This window comes from Lagopus leucura, unplaced genomic scaffold (assembly GCF_019238085.1).
Source record: "Lagopus leucura isolate 7727_CA_CO unplaced genomic scaffold, USGS_WTPT01 Super-Scaffold_100017, whole genome shotgun sequence".
Lineage (NCBI taxonomy): Eukaryota > Metazoa > Chordata > Aves > Galliformes > Phasianidae > Lagopus > Lagopus leucura.
Window position 1 is genome coordinate 6,557,910 of NW_024962271.1, and position 13,595 is coordinate 6,571,504.

General features: G+C 40.6%; 1 protein-coding gene across 3 annotated transcripts in view; it reads left to right on the top strand.

The window, feature by feature from the left end:
- The window catches only part of LOC122183289 (WT1 interacting protein), a 72,113-nt gene that overhangs the window by 27,296 nt on the left and 31,222 nt on the right, over positions 1-13,595 (top strand). The gene's annotated exons all lie outside the window — the stretch shown is intronic.

The window sequence follows — 13,595 nt, forward strand, 5'->3', positions numbered from 1 at the left end:
TTAATTTAATTTTTAATTTGTAAGTTTTCAATGGTGTTATTCTTAAGCACCAGTCCCAAAAAGTAGTATTTGGTTGTTTTAAAGGTTACATTTACAAAATGGCTTGAGCTTGGCTTTCATAAGCACTATGAGCTTTAAATCACTTGTTTATGAAACTGTAATGTGTATTTTTACAGGGAAAAAAAAAAAAGATAAAATTTGTATAGCCAAAGCCATTTTGCCTCAATATTTGTAAATGTAACTCCAATCAAGCATATATATATTAATCGCTTCTGTGCTTTTGTGGTGCTCAGTTTTTGCTTTGCTTAAATGTGATAAAAACAAATAGAAATCACAAGTTGATACACCTTACACAACATTTCTCTTTTGTAAAGGAGAACTGTATGTAAATCACTGTCTGCTTACTACTCTTAGAAATTCTTCAGGTTTCTCTTTAAATCTGAATGCGTGTAAAAGTGATGCACTTAGTATTTCATCTGAGGAAGTCGTGGCTTTGCCAGGGATAACAGGCTTTAGAAAATTCAAGACAGCACTTTCAACTGTGTTTGTTTGAAGCTAGGTATTGTGGAATCATAGGATGGCTTGGGTTGGAAGGGATGTTAAAGCTTGTCTGGTGCTGATGCTCTGCCAATGGCAGGCTTGCCACCCATTAGGTCACACTGCCCATGGTCTTATCCAGTCTGGCCTTAAAAGCCTTCAGGGATAGGGCATCCACAGCTTCTCTGGGCAGTTTGTGCCATGTCTCACTGCCCTCTGGGTGAAGCACTTTGGATGGAAGCTTCCTCGGTGTCTTGTTTGACACTGCTGTGTGCTCACAAATTCTTACCAAGTTCAAGGGAGGGATGATAGCTCATTTTCTGGAGTCAGGTAGTTTTCCTTGATATATCTATGCTTTATTATTATTTTTTATTTTGTTGCTAGTATTCCATATCCAGATCAATATCTTGTTGTGACACATACTTACAGCAAAAGATTGAATAAAATATGCTGAGTGCAAATTGTTTATTAAAATAATCATCAATGATTAGAGAAAGAGAGGAAGGGATTATTGGTAATGAAAAGAACCATTGTGAAGTTTACATCTGAAAGGAGAAGTGTTGTCTTTTTTCCTGAGGTTTCTACAGGTAAGTAAATATTTGTTTGAAGAAACCTACAACTTGAATGTAGGACTCGGTGATCTGTATAAATCACTCTGGACTATTACCAGTCTCTAGAATAAACTTGTCTCAAAGCTGAGGAGATTGCTTATGACTTGTTCAAGTCTGACAGTGAATAAGTAGCTGTCTTGTTGGCTCTCAGAGTGAATGAAGTGCTCTAGCATCCCACTTAGCAGAGGATTACAAAATATGATAGTGGATAATATCTATTCACTCATCGCCAGCATTAACCTAACCTAATTGCGTGGGTGAGTTCCAGCTTCCTCTTTGGGGCAGACTTTTTATTTAAATAGTTAAGATGCACGTTTGTCACCACAGGTGTCAGTACGCAAGTAACTTTGTTCCGCAGAAGAATATATGTAAGGGCTGAGGAGTGTATTAACAGCAAAACACACTCCCAGCTTAATTATCCAAAAGCATAGCAAGCTTTTGTGACCATTCTGTGAGGTGTGTGTGGCCAGTGTACATCTAACAGAGGGCGATTTGAGACATGTCCTGTCAGAGTGTGGTTTTGCCTCACCCTGCTGTGCTGTAGAATTTCATGATTCGTACAACTTTCCATGAGTCAGTCATGCCCATATCTGTAAGAAAACAGTTGCCGTCTGAGCTTCTTGCTGTACTGTTGGTGGGCTGGAGAGCCCAGATGCCATCTCCTAGGATACTTCACAAGCAAGAAGTGCTGGGATTTGATTTTGCCTGCAGCTTCTGATACAACCTATCGAAACGGGAGTAGTCTGGGCCTTTCTAATGTTAGGCACTGAAAAAGTGTCTGTGTTGTTAATGCAGCAGCAGGTCTAACTACAGGTGAAATACTTGATGAAAATTTATATTCAGTTGCCTGCAAACATGAGACAAAAGCAGAGCCTTCCCTCTCAACTCAGCCCCTAAATAGTATCAAAGTGAACACAGCTAGAGAGAGGATGTTGCATTAGTTTTTCAGCTGCACGCTTGATTTGGGGCATCACATGCACTAGATCCAGACCTTAGGAATGAAGCGTCCTGGTCAAATCTGTGGGAGATGCATCTTGGAGTGTGCTGCTTACACAGCTTTACCAGATATCTTGTATGAGCAACTGAACACAAACTGCTCACAGTGCTGGAGTTTATGAACAGGGAGTTCATTTTACCATATCATCAGTAATACCCAGTTTAGACTTCTGTGCTCTAGTTTTGATGCACACCTCCAGAAAGGAGAGAAGAAACTGGAAAGGATCTGGAAGGAATTATGTGGATGATGAAAGACTAGAGAAAAGATGATCACTAGAGCCCAATGTATTTTGAGTATCAGAAATAGTGGGGGCAGGGGTATGTGACTTGGCTGGAGCTCGTGATCAACTTTTTCCAGGAAACAGCATTAAAAAGTGGTTTCATATGTATGAGATGCAAACACAAGACAGATCTCAAGGCGATTCAAATAGGGAATCAAAGACAGTCCTTATACAATGAAGATCATTAATCACTGGAACAGAACAGCAGAGAAGTGGCAGATTCTCTGTTCTTCTGTTTGCAGATTAAGACCAAATGTCCCTTTGGAAAGTGTCTTAAGTTAAGCTTTAGTACATATGTACCTGGGTAATAATTAAGGACCTTTTTTAGGCAAGAGGTCGTACATTATGAATTATTTCTTCTCCTGGCCAGTACTGTCCATGCCCTTGACACAGAAGCAGAAGTGTGAGCAGTTATGCAGATATAGACTCTTGGGACTCTTCTGAAGCCCTCCTGCTTATCTCTTCTGATCATGAATGCAGAAAGGTTAGGAAATACTTCAGAAATGTAGTAGATAAACAGGAAAGAAGTGGTGATTTGTCTCCTGTAGACATTTTTGTTAATATGCTTATATGGTAAGTCTCTTCATTGTCTTTCTTGTTTCTAGGAACTTTGGGGCAGGACTTGATAGTACTGATTCAGAATTGTTTGAAAAGTTTCTAGTGAGTAGAGATCAGAGGAAGAATGGAAAGGAAAAGTCAATGATCCAGCAGGCAGAGACGTTCTGTTTTAAAATAAAATGAACACATTAGAGAGGCAGAAATGCGTCAGTGAGTTTTAGGTATTTGAGCCTAACATATGTACCTGAACAACGTCAGCATCTCAGAACTTTTTCGGTAACATTTTTATTTCTCTTTGTAAATACCTATTGCCTTTTGTGACAAGCCATGTTCCTCAGATGGGCAGTTTTCAAAGGTCAGATAATTCTTTTCAGGCAGTGTAAAAGTTCAAGCTGTCCGGTTTTGCTGGTTAACATGTATCTTCATCACAGTCTCTTACAGAAAACAATCGAAGGATGTTTGTTAGGATGCTTTTTAACAGTAGATTAAATTCCCTGTTAGCTGTAATGCCATTGAAACCTCTTTTAGGCCTTGATTCAGCAAAATCCTTATATGTAAGCACATGTCAGTTACTCATATGTATGCTTTTCTGAATCGTAGATAATAGATTAATTTAGGCAACAGCATATACTGTCTCGTCTGTTAAGTGTAAGATCTTCATTTTGGCAAGAGTTCAGTTGCAAATTTTGCTAAAAAATGTATGCCTGAAAAGCTCATTGTCTGGTCTCTCTTGATAGTATTTCAGAGCATGACAGGATGTCTTGGAGGGTAATTGCAATAATGTCAGATCTCTTGTGTGCTGTAAGTGCAGGTGATTGGTTGGAGGAATTAATGCGCTCTGTTTGTTACTTCTTGGAGAAAATAACTTACCTGTTACCTCCAGGCTTCAGGGGGCACAATAGTGTTCAAGTTACATTTGCATCCATAGCATCTTTTCAGGCTGAATATTCTATTCCAGTGCAACTGGCTGTAGGCACTACAGTAAAATAAATCTCTACTCTGAAGAAACATCAATTTGGTCATTGTTTCTTTCAGAGTAATAGAAGGTGGTAGCAAGTGAGCTTTGCAGAGTCTGGGGGATTTCAAGTCTCCAGGCTCTAATGTATTTTGCCATGGAAAACAGGGACATATTCTGTTCTTGATGAAGGAAAATGTTTGAGCATGCCATTCATCTTTAATTTGTGCTTTTGCCACTGGTGTTAAGGCACAGGAAATCACTGCAGGATCAATCAGAAACCTAAAGCAAACTGTATAATCCCAAAGGTGTGAAGCTCATTTCTTACCTAGTAGGTATTGATTAGTGTGGAGTACTGGGTTTTTTGTACAGCTATTTCATTTCAAGGGATGGAACATAAAGGTATCACAGTTCAGCTGCTTACTGGCAGTGCTGCTGCTGCCTCAGCCTCTAGCCTTTGTCCAGACTGTACAAAACTCATTGGTTCAAGCATCTCTTAGAGATCACAGTGAAAGCTGTCAGCACATTCGCTCTAAAAGGCCCAAGAGGACCACCTGTAGCAGCAGGTATTGTTGCCCTGAAGGTATGATGTGCTGTACTGTATTAGCCTCTGCCCTCCAAATAGTGAAAGAGAGGAATCGATTCATAGTTGTATTTGCAGCTTGACTGTAGACTTGTATTACATCTCAGAGGCAACAACTGCCTTCTTATTGAGGCCACTGAGTCCTGCTGTATGTAAATGTCTATTAGTAGGAAGCTGGTTGTGTCCCTACTTGTACAAGTTCCTTGTGACATTAGAAAAGTTCTTTTCCATGTTTGCTGCCTGGAGTTGAACTTTTGTTTGCTCTTGGTGGTAGTAAGGCACAGAGCATCCTAAAGGATGTTTCCCTTTGGGGATGTTTCCCCTCAGCGTAAATTTATCAGCAGTTGATGAGTTTTGGTGGTTAGATGCTGTGCTTTGTTTTTAATAAAATAAAAATCCTGGTGGAAGGTGTTTCCAGTTCAAATTTGTTCTGTCCGCACATATTTATAAGTCTAGCATGAGTCACTGCATCAAAATTGCATGTTGCCAATGTTTGCTTCAGTCTTCAGTTAGATTCTCTGTGAAAGTCATGTTCATGTAAAATAAAATTCAGTGTCAAGTCTGAGGTGTACTTTGTCTGCTTACTATAGGGTTGGTAATCATGGTGGTATGAATTTGTGTGTGCATGTTGTTGCCTTTTAACTCCTTAGTGCTTCATGGCTAAATTCTAGGTGACTCAGTTTCAATATCTGTTCATCTGACTACCACTGTTTTGTGCAACTATTCTGAGCACAGAGGAACACAGTGAGAACACTGAAAGCAGAGAAGCTAAAGAATACTGCTTTGAGGGGTACAAAGCTGAGCAGTGAAAGTCTGCTGGGTAGTTCACGTCATTGCACGCTTTCCTCTGCAATTTTTTAACCACGTACTGTCAGACCAGAGCAGGCTGGAATTTTGGGATTTTTGGTCTGTAATCCTGTCAGAGCCATTGGTTAATACCTGGTGCTTGGGGGAAGACAAACTGGCGGATGATTCAGCACTGTGCTTGTGGGAACATTCCTTGCCGACCCCTGTGGCCTGGAGTGTGAGAGCTGGGTGCCCCAAACTTGCATAACTACGACTGTTACTCATCCTCAACTCAGACCCTGTGTTCAGATTGAATTCATGGCCACCTGAATGTTTGGTGGTTTCCAGGCCATAAATGGAGCTGGCAGTAGCTCCTGATGCTCTGTGGCAAGGCAGTTATTTTGATGAGTGATTCATGGAAAAGCCTAAGCACTTGAGAGAGGTGTAAGTTCAGTTAGAAAAAAGTACCAAAAGATTTGTGAAGCAGTGGTCTCTCTGTGTCTGCATAGGTAGCTAAGACTGTGGTTTGTGTAGAAGTGTATTTGAGTTAACTTGCAACATGGCTCCAGGAGGGCAGAATTTTGCCTGAGTCATTCTGTGACTTTGGGAAAAGCTGCAGCTTGCACTTAGCTCTGTGCCTTCGGTTTTAACACCTATCAAGATGGACAATTACAAGTCATATAAGGTATGTGGCTGCAGTCCCAGGAGTATCTATAAATGTGAAACTCACCAAAAGGGAGGTACTTGCTTTAAAAAGAGACAGATTGTAGAGATAACATCTAGCTTGAGATTTTTGGTTTTACCTTGCACAAGACTCTGAACCATGAATGTGTCTTAGCAAAAGAATGTAATCTTGTCTCCTGATACTTAAAAGTCAAATTTGGATACTAGTCCTTGTGAGAGCCCAAGTACATTCAGGTACCAATTGGTAAGAAAATATTTCCTTTATCTCAATCCATTTGGAATCCAATAGTATTCTTAGCTTCAGAAAAATGAGGCGCGATGGGGAAAGGATAGTCAGAAGTGTTTGAGTTGAAATTGACATAGGAAACTCCTTCATGCAAGATGTATTTAGCTATGACTTGTTTTCTTTTGTTGCTGATAGTGTGTTCTTTTGACTTTTGGTTGTGATTTTCAGGATGTGTTTTGAAGTGCTTTCTGCATTGCCCCAGCCATGCTGTGGTCTGACGCAGCACTGGTTTCAGGTATAGATATGTGTCCATCTGCAGACAGTTCTGCTGGATGTTAAGTCATGAAAGATTTTCAATTCTGTGTCTGCTTTAAATCAAGTTGGTTCAGAGGTGCGGTACGATCTGTTTTTTAGGGGCAACACATCTCATTATCGCAATCCTGCACCCTTGCTTTCAGGGAGATACCTCAGATGCTCAAAGAAAACATGTGCTTATTAATTATCTTAACAAAGAGTATCACTCTTCTCTGAATAAATGTCCAACAGAGAAATGATAAATGTTTCCACCATCCTCTGTTTCTGATTTGCAGAGGACATGTGATTAGTAGTTGGTCAGTGGTTTGTCTCCACCTCTGTTTCCTTGGAAAGTATTAATTGCATTCTCCCATTAATTAATCTAGCATTAAATGCATTGGATGGTTATTTTAATAGGTGGAGGTTGCTTGGCAACTAATGATGCAGACCTTTTTCTGCACTAACTGACTGACCATAGATGTAGTTCTTCAAATACATTTTTGTATTAATAATATGGAAACTCATAGGCAGCACCTGTGATCTTTTCAGGGATTGAAAATCTAAAATGCAAGAATTATACTCTGAGAGGTTTCAGCCTTAGTTTTTTATCTTTAAGAGCTATGGTAAATACTACAGAAAGCCTAATCACTTGTGTAATTCTGTGTTTGTCTTGTTTATCATAACAAAAGATTTGCAAAAATTTCCCAGTTTCCTTCTCAATATCTATTATATCCCACTCTTGATTGTCTTAGAAGCGCATCTCTCTGCTGCATTTTTTTTCCATCTTTCTATTCTGCTCCTCTTTCTTGTCTTCCTTTGTCCATGTAAAATGTTTTTTGGGGAGACGTACTTGCTTTTCCAAGAGAAAAGATTCCCTTGTGCTACTGTTGAGATCATCTCTCAAAGGAGAAGGTATTCAGATAATCCTGAGCACAGCACAGGGAAATAACTGACATTATTGACAGATGTTTCTGCTTCCTTTTCCAGGTTCTATAATTTTTGAGTATTAACTAAAAACAAAGGAAAAAACAGGGAAAAAAGTGTAAAAGAAAGCAGATAAAGTGAGATGTGGGGGGAGAGTAGTTGCTGAATGTAATTTTATTGGTCTAGGTTCTTCTGTGTGTTGTTCTTATGCGTTTTGCAAAATACTTCTTCATTATTTTAGCATTCAGAGGATCAATCTATCTAAAAACCAAGCCCCAAAAGGCCACGGAGTTCTCTTAAACCATTTCTGACTCAATATATTGTCACTCCGTAATAAGTGAGGTTTACCTTCACACATATCGGTTCATCGATTTTTGTCTTTGATCACATCAGCACCCAGTACAACTGACAGTTTCTTTTCTGATGCTTATTCTAGTGAATTTGGGCTTCAGTTACAAACCTGTCCATGTACACACACTTACATCCATGGGATTGATCTCCCTCTAAAAGTGTGTCTCCTGGATGTTCTATTGCTTAACTGAATCTCTCATTCTTCTGTCCAGCCTTTCAGATGTGTGGACTTCTCTGCCCCTGCTCTGGGCTGACTAGAGATGTGCTTTGCAGCCTCCATTACTGCATTCTTTCCAGTGTCTTTGAAGAAACAGGCTGCAGTTTTTCTTGGATAGTTTTTGCAAAGGGAAACCAACTTTCACTTTTCCTTGATTCTCTAAATATTCTCTTCCTTCTTTCTGAATATGTTTGCTCTCATGTATCTGCTCTGCAACAGAAGAAATCAGACTTCACTGTTTCTGTTTGAGCATCTTTTGTTCTCTATTTCAAACCAGCACAGTGCATTTCTTTAGTAGAAATCTTCACTGCTTGTCAGTTACTGTCTCCAGAAAATTGTCAGCTTGTCCTTGGCACTGCTTGAAATTTCATTGTACTCCAATCATTCCATGTTTTGACTGGTGTTGTGTATTTATGCTGTTCCTGGGTCCATATATTCTCTGGGAATACGACGTGAGACTGTTGGCAGCCCATCATATTCCTAACCAGAGTTAAAGTTATATCAGTTCACAGCCATGGAAGCTTCAGTATGTTCCTTCTCACAAACAAAACTGCTCTTCCAGACTTCCATGTACTTTTTCAACTGAGTCATGTTTTGTTCACGTTCCTCTTGCCTATTTTCCTGTTTTTCATTTCTAGTCACGGACGTCTTGCTGTCCATCCCCCTGATGATGCTCTGCACTGCAGAGCCAAGACCTCTCCTCCCTAGCCCCACTCACACCTCTCTCTTCTGCCCTGCAAGTCCTGCATAAGTTGGGCAGCATCTACCAGAGAAATGTTTTCTAAAGCTTCTGTTGATGGAGATGGTGTGAAGCAAAAATGTGTTTTTACTGCTTCTGTTATCTTCATCTTCACGTGCTCTATAACAAAGGGCTCTGTCTTTGCACTTCATCCTGCCTGAGCAAGATTACTGACTCATCCTCTCTGGTAATTTTTGTTTAGTATTTAATTTAATGGAGAGATATCTGTATGGCCTGAAAACTTACTGATGTTTCACACCAGAAAACAGCCTGGATTTTACATTTGAAAATAATTTTACAGAACAAAGGCTTCCACTATCACTTTTCACCTTAAAAATGGGTCTAAGAAAGCTGTCTGAAGACTTCTGCTACATATGGAACAAAATAGATGATCATATGTCTTCTCATTTATGAAATTGATAAAACAGCAGCAGCAGACCTGGTAGTATTGTCCCTGGATGTACAACAATGGGAAAAGTTTGACATTGTCTTTCCAGTTTCCTTTTGGCTGAGAATATTACCAAAAGACAGTTATTTTCAGCTGAATGAATTATTAAGCTGGTGGTCCTGAAGGGGTAACTCAGCCCTGTGAATCGGAGGAGGGGGTTTTACTTCATTCTGCTATGGACTTGTCACTGTGGCAGATCATTGAACCAGTCTGACTTCTCCCATGCAGCTAATTCTCACCTACCTCACACAAGTGATTCTGTGCTGATTTCACTAGTATTTTGAAAAGAATTAGAGATCCTCAGATGAAAGTACCAGAGGAGTGACAAGTTTTGTAAATCATTAAATAATTATTATATCACAAATAGATGCATTTGCTGGAATAAACATTTGCAGTATCTGGCAGCCAAGCCATACAGCTGTTACAGCATGCTACTGAAAATAATTACTTGCTCAAATAATGTATATTTACAGTTTACGAAGGACCGTTCTGAGGATTGTATGTCATTAAATACATGGACTAATGTAAGATTTTTAAAAGACTACTTTCCCAGCACCATTCCCTAGAGCCCTCAGTGCATGGGCCATGTGAATAATGTTCCCATTCCTCTGTCCAAGCCCAATGTTGTGTTTTTAATTTATATTAAGTATCCAAGGAATGCTGTCTCCAGTATTCAGAGAACTCTCTAAATCGGATGTGAGGCACAAATGCACCAGAGGAGCATATCAGAGAAATGGGCTTGGCGTAAAGCCCACATAAACAACCCTACTTTTTTTTTCCTCATTTAAATGATGGGACTCGGGAGGATCGTCCGATTATAGCTGCAGTGGGCTGTCCTTGGGACCAAGGAAAGTGCTTTGGTGACCCCTGGTATTTGACATGGGCTGAATGTTTTGTTTCCTTATAAACTTACTGTTATAAAATAGCAACTTTGTTCTGATACACTGACTTCTGCAGATCACTTTCCAGACTTCCTTGCTAGTGGGTGAATATTGTCTTCCATTCTTAGACTTCTCAGGAAATTTTAGCTTGGTTATAAGCAGGTAGGAATTCTTCTCTGCCCATCTATTTTTCTCAAAACATGAGGAATAAAATCAGTAAATTAGATCCAGAATAAACATTATTTCCCCTTCCAATAAATATCTAATTTCCTGAAAATTCTTCCTTTGACCGAAATTTCTACTGAGATTTTTTAGATCTGTCATTGTTCATAGCCAAATCCATTTCCATTTACTGTCTAAAGTACCTCTGACTTTGTGGGCAGTGCCATGAGCTTTTTGTTGAGCAGCAGGAGCCTGCTGTGATCACACTGATGCTAAGAGCTTTACAGCATGGTTCTCCCTAGGTGAGCCTGTTCCCTGTCCTTGTGGGAAAGCCAAGGAATTTTGATTACAAACACTATGCCAGAAATAATGAGTTAAAATAGGACTTTTTCAGTAAAAATGTTGTTTGAGTGGAGCTTCTGCATGGGTGCCCTGCAATGAACTGACACAAAAATAAGAAATCTTCATGCTTGTGAACTCTATCCCATGGTGTTGAATTAGGTGTGGTAAATACTTTCTAAAAACAGACATGAAGCAGAACCCCGCTGTGGCCTCCCTCATGGCCAGCATCCAGTCTGTATTCAGTATTCCTCCATTTGTAGGATTATTGACTCCATTTGGCAGTTTTCAGGACCGGTATCTGATTGAGCACAGCCAGCGCACTTTGGCAGCCAGCAGAGATAACATGATACACTGCAGTACCCGTGTGTGTCTAGAAAGTGGTGCTGGGCTGCTGAGGATGAAAGCATTTTGGTTGTGGCCACTACCTAAACTGCTCTGTGCTGTCTCTTCAGACAGACAGTCCATCTCTTCGTGATACTCTTTCTCATGAGAGCTCACCACCACTCCTGGCTCAAAATAAGTCAATGAGAATTATTTTCTTAAAGCAATGGGGGAAGAGGAGATGCAATAGTTTGAGGTGTAGTCTGTGTTTCTTGCCTGGAACAGATGTCCCAGCAGGATTTGGGCGTGCAAAGAGTGAGGATGTGTTACTTAGGGAACATCACTGAGTATTTGCAGGATGCTTAGTCCTCCTCTTCCTCTGGGTGTTTAGTACTCAAGGAACAGGTCTGCGGCCAGAACAATCTGCTACCGTTGCTCTGGGGACAGGTTGCTTCAACATTTCACACATAATACTGCTGGTTCTGGGCAATGAAAGGACAGCTTTGCAACCTGAAATGGCAAAGACAGTTCCCGCTTCTGTACTTTGTTCTACAAAGTGGAATAACAAGTGAAGACGTAGCTCTGTATTTTTGCATTTAAATTTTAATTCATGATGGAGGCAGAGATGTGGATTCCTACCAGAGATAATAAGTGTTGTTATTCTTGCAGAGCATTTTCTGCCAAGTGGTTTTGCAAGCACTGCTGTTGTCTTGTGCCAGGAGTGTGTTGGGAGAGAAGGGTGTAGGAGAGGCTGCTGACAGGCATGGCCTCTGAGATGCGTTCAAACCCCTGGTAAACTTCAGTGTCAGTGAGGTTACGGAGTCCTTGTGAAATCATTTCTGAAATCTTATGAGAGCGCTCACTGCCTTATGCTGTTAGCAGGGGGCTCACGAAAATAAGCCTCACAGATGTCCTGTCTTCCTTCTGCCTGCTCACTGCATGCAGCAAAGGTAGCATGGAGGCAGCTGAGTTGGACACATTGCAAGGGGTTCCTGCTTTGTGCACTACCCTGTTTAATCTTCACAAGCTCTCTTTATTGATACACAAAAGCAGCTGTATTCCTTCTTCTCGTGTTCAGGACCCCAAATAACTTCATACTCACTTCGCCATCTGTTCTCACTGCTGCTTCCCTTGCAGTCTGCTGATTGGTCCCTAACTGCCCTTCTCTGCTTACTCTCTGTCTCTCTCCTGCAGGCCAGACTCGGTGTGGGGCAGGCAGCCTGGTTTTCAGCACTGCCCTTTACTCTGGTTCCCCATTCCCTCCTGAGGCTTGCTGCTCTCTCCTTTTCCTTCCACACAAGCCTTCGAACTGATTTTTCTTGTCTGAAACTATCAAACCTCAACTCAGTTTGACACAGTCCTGTAAACTTCCACAGCATTCAGAATAACAGTAAAAGCAAATGATGAGCTGCCTAGCTTGTACTAGGTAAAGAAGCTGAAGAGAGTAACTCTTATAATATGTGCTGTAGGAAGAAGTAAAGCTAGTAGGTACTGCTGGCTTCTGGCAGCAAAGCTGGCTGTGTTGATGACTCACACTGCTTGTGTGCATGCATGCAGAATTTGGCTGCTAACAAGGTCTACCAGCTCTTCAGTTGTACCTGTGTGGAGTTAGAGGGATCTGGTTTATTACCCCTATAAAAGCAGGCATGTATTTAGCAATCAGTTTTTATTATTGGCTGCTGCATCTAAATTGTTCCCTATCAATGTATTTTAAATCACAAATATGGCGTTTTCTTGATGTTAAATTGGATAGAGTTATTGGACCTCAGTTATCTTGCTGGCTGCCTGGGTGCTCTACCCTGTTGCTCTTCCTAGAATTAGTGCAGTAGCTTAAAGTGAGTCAGTGGATTTCTGACAGTGGGAACTTCAGCAGAGTAAATTCAGACCTACGGAAATAATTTGCTGGATTGGTATTAACAACCCCATGGTTTCCAGAGCAGTGAACTCCAAAGAAGGGTGTGTGTATCCCAAGGGATGCTGATGCTGATTGGCTGCAGGAAGAAACCTTTAAAATTTTCAATAGCACGTGTATATGTGACTTATAAACAATGTATGCATATTGAGGGTGCTGTAAAAATTCTAAGTGGTAGAGGAGCGTGATTAAAAAAAAGCTTGAGGATGGCTGTTCTAAAAGAAGAAAGCCTAAAGAATTCCTAGTCACTAGGATTTGTTTTGCTGTCCCCACAAGTTATTTAACAGAAGAGTTCATGCATTTGGGGAAGTTGGTTGGAAATTGTCTACTAAAACTATTAAGATGACATGTAGTCAGAGATCACGTTTTCTAAGCCTTGTTTTTGAAAAAGGAAAAATGTTACTTTTTTATTACCTGGCTAAATTTGAGGAGCAAATCATGCCTGCTGTTGGAAAAGTTGATTTTCAGGCAACAGTGTGTGGGGTTGGCTCAAGTAAAGCAACCTGTGGCTGGTATCAAAGAAGTACTGTGGTGCTTAGATGATGATGATGGTGGAGAAATTTGGTGTTGGACACAAAGATGGCACAGCTCAGAGACTAGCAGGTGCAGGTGTGCAGCATCAGCACATTAGAGTTTTGGGGAGGTTCCACTTAAACATGTGAAGGGGAAATTATAATTTATCAGAGAAATTCTGCAACTGATTCTGTACAGTTTTGCATGGTTAACCTTGGAGTCTATAGCAACCAATGCATTTGGTGTTTGTGGTTTGCTGTACAGCTGCTTTTCC